The following is a 4106-nucleotide window of genomic DNA, read 5'->3' as shown; positions in this document are numbered from 1 at the left end:
TTCTTCCTCTCCTCCCAGAGAGGCCCTGCCCACGCAGCCGCCGGCCGTTCCCGGTGGCTCCGCCTGGCGGCGGGGGGCCGGATCGGCTGCTCTGGAAGGAGAAGGGGGCGGGGGGAGGAGGTCCTTCTCAACCTCGGTAAACCTCCTCCACAGCATTGGGGTCGTTAAGGATGGAGCTTGCAGGTATCCCTCTCTGCACAGTGTAAATTCAATATGAATCATTTCAACTTATATTTTAGATGATATCCCAGATGTTCTGAGTGTGAGGAGGCGTGTTGACTAGCTTTAATGTAATTTGGTTGGACAGTTTAGTTGCGGAATTTCCAGTGTCTTTATCTTTGGCTCTTTCTTTTAAGGCAGATCAAATTCAACTAGAGGTGACCCTCCAGCTTCCTACCTGGAGGGTACAGATCTGGTTGTAAACACTCTGGGACCTGAAAGGAGGAAAAGGACTCTGCGGCTAACATACACTTCAACCAGTGCAGAGACCAAAAAAGCCTGTCCTTTGCCAAGGAGGGGACCTAGGAGTGCCAGCAAGAGCTGAGTAGAGGACCTAGGGATTTGACAATTTCAGAAACAAACATGGAAGGTGGTATCGCGGGGACGGAAACAAACAGGGGAAGGGAAAAAAAGCAGCCCTTAGAGAAAACAGAAACCATTCAATGAGGAGAAAACCTTATTTATTTATACACTGAGATGTGTGACACCATTGCAACCATAAAACAGTAACAGGCTACTATTTTAAAAGGAGCATTCAGAGACAAAAAAATATGATAGTAGAAATGAGAATTCAATAAAAAGGTGGAAGATAAATGTTGGGAAGTATCCTAGGGGGAAAAAAAGCAAAAGGACAAAGAAATGAAAAATATGAAAGAAAAAATAAATTAGAGGACCACTACAGGGGGTTCAAAATACAAAAAATAAGAATTGTAAAACAACAACAGGGATTAGGGAAGGAGTTATCACCAACAAAACAAGAAAATTTCCCCCAAACTAAAGGTCATGAATTTCTAGCTTGAAGAGGTCCCACTGAGTGCCAAGCACAATGGGTACAACTTGACTCATCCCAAGGCTCATCATTGTGAGATTGCAGCACACTGGGGGCAAAAAGACAATCCTAGCCTTCCAAAGAGAAAAAGAGATCATTTAGAAAGGATCAAGAATCAGCATATCTTTTGATTTCTCAAGGGTCACAAAGAAAGCTAGAAGACATGGGAGCAGGTCTATTAAATTCCAAAGAAAATTTATTTCAAACTGAAATTCTGTACGTGACTAGTAAACTACCAATCAAGTGTGGATAAAGAATAAAGGTGTGGGGACTTCCCTGGTGGCGCAGTGGTTAAGAATCTGCCTGCCAATCCAGGGGACATGGGTTTGAGCCCTGGTCCGGGAAGATCCCACATGCCGCGGAGCAACTACGCCCGTGTGCCACAACTACTGAAGCCCGCGGGCCTAGAGCCCGTGCTCCGCAACAAGAGAAGCCACTGCAATCAGAAGTCCTCATACCACAACGAAGAGTAGCCGCCACTCTCCGCAACTAGAGAAAGCCCACGCACAGCAACGAAGACCCAACACAGCCAAAAAAAAAAAAAAAAGGATAAAGGTGTGTTCAGACATTCAAGAGCTCAAAAAATTTCCCTTTCATTTATTTCTCCTTCCTCAGGAAGCTACTGGAGATGTACTCCACTAAAATGAGGGCTAAACAAAGAAAAAGAATGCATGGGATATAGGAAACAGAAGACACAACACAGGAGAAAAATAAAGTGGGAAGCCCTGAAAACAGCTGTGCACTAGACGTAGATGGTGCAGGTCAGAAGGCTCCAGAAGAGGCTCCTTCAGAAAGATGAGACTGATAGAACTTCTCATCTATCTGAATCTCTGGAGGGAGAGGTTTAAACAATCATTAAGAAGGCTTAGTAATGAACAGTAAAAATAAGATCATTATTAACTGCAAGAAAAACAAAAAATTGAGGAGAAGTAATCATAGTATATTACATCGCTCAAGATGTGAGTAATGTTTACCTAATTATAATGAAGTAAACACAAATCTGTTTTTAGAAGTACAGTATAACTGGGAACTTCTCTGGTAGTGCAGTGGATAAGACTCTGCGCTTCCAGTGCAGGGGGCCCGGGTTCAGTCCCTGGTCAGGGAATTAGATCCCACATGCATGCTGCAACTAAGAGTTTGCATGCCACAACTAAGGAGCCCTGGAGCTTCAACTAAGGAGCCCACATGCTGCAACTAAGAAGTCTGCCTGCCGCAACTAAGACCTGGTGCAAACAAACAAATAAATATTTTTAAAAAGGTACAATATAACTATATTAGGCAGATAAAGGGAAGGGAAGTGTGGTGGGGCTGGGGGAAGGAAGAAGAGCTAAACCTAATTTTCCACAAGTGAAGTCAATGGATAGTGCCTAAAAGTGAGACATCAAGAAATAGCAATGCAAACATTTTACATAGAGAAATGAAGGTAAAAAAAATCAAAATAACCAGTTGAAAGATGAAGTGACTTTGAGGAAAGGGAAACAGGGAAGGGGCAGGGTGGGGTTACAGTCTCTTCTGTTTCATTGCAAAACTTACAAGGTTTCTATAGAATTATTTGACTGTAAATCACAGATATGTATAATTGATAAAAATAAAAAAATAAAATTAAAGGAGAAAAAAGATTGCTCTAAACCCCAATTTTTACCTCTGAACAATTCATATTCCAGTGAAGGAAACAGATGAAGTTTAAGATTGAGTGCAGTAAGTTCAACAAGGGAAATGTTTGCAATGACTGAGGGAGCACAGAAAACAATTAACTACTATCTGGGGAATGGAGAGAGTTATCTAAGATGGACAGAATGCTAGACAATAATAAGGATGAAACGAGATAAACTGTGTGTGCTAGGCACTTAGCAATCCATAGTACTGGTGTGGAGTTAAAAGCAGGATCCTGAATATTATACATAATATACATGTTAGGATGTAATTTTAGAGTCAAGGAGAACATTAAACTGTCAAATGTTTATTAGAGGGAGTTGGAATGGGGAAGAAGTTTTGAACACTCCTGTGTTATTTTAACTATAAAGGCCAATAAAGAGCTGCCTTTTTGGAAAACAAAAAAGCAAAAAATGCATGTTTTACTTGGATCTTGTCTAAGGAAGTTTAGGCTGAAATGCAAAAAGGGTAGGTTTTGACCATGGACCCAGTTAATGTCCAAAGAAACGTGAACATTCTTTCCTCCATACGTGCTTGTGGGGAGTTGGGCCACAATCTCAGGGAAGGTACTTTTTAAAGTACAGTTGACCATTGAACAAATCAAGTTTGAACTGCCCAGGTCCATCTATACAGATTTTTTTCAATAAATACTTACTACAGTACTATATCATCCGCAGTTAGTCGAATCCACGGATGTGGAACTGCAGATACAAAGGGCTGACCATAAAGTTATACTTGGATTTTCAACTGGACAGAGTTGGTGCCCCTAACCCCTGCATTGTTCAAAGGCCAACTGTATACGAAAATTAAAAGTTTAGATTGAATTTCTACTGTGTGGGTGTGGTAAAAATACTTGCAGTTGCTGTCATTGGTACATTAACCTATGAATTAACCACAGTTCAAGAAAATGTGATTGTACATGCATTAGGGACGGAAAAGTACTCAAAGTACTTAACTGAGGCGAATAATATCAGCGGAAGGCAGCATAGAACGCAACCAGTCTTAGCGAATTACGTACGATCAGCTAACCAGATTCCCACATGTAAACCCAGATTTTAAAAACAAGTCTACTGCTGCTATGGAAAACTATATGGGGGTTGGTCAAAAATTTTTAAATGTAATTACCATATGACTCAGCAGTTCCCCTCTGGGTATATACCCCCCGCCAAAGCGCAGGTGCGACCGCCTGAGAGCTCATGGAGTGAAAGGACCACGGTGAGCTCCAGCCTCGCAGGTTGCAAGGCCAAAGGGTGCAAACAAGAGGCTTCCCGGGGGCCACTGAGCAGGGGTGGGAGGGAGTGGGCGGGACCTCCTCCACAGGTTGGTGGGCGGGGGCGGAGGAGGCGTGGCCGGCGGCGGAGGGCGTGCTCCGCCCCGGGGTGGGGCCAGCCGGCAGCGGCGCGTC

Source organism: Lagenorhynchus albirostris, chromosome 8, assembly GCF_949774975.1.
Source record: "Lagenorhynchus albirostris chromosome 8, mLagAlb1.1, whole genome shotgun sequence".
NCBI lineage: Eukaryota > Metazoa > Chordata > Mammalia > Artiodactyla > Delphinidae > Lagenorhynchus > Lagenorhynchus albirostris.
Note: the sequence above shows the minus strand (reverse complement) of the source record.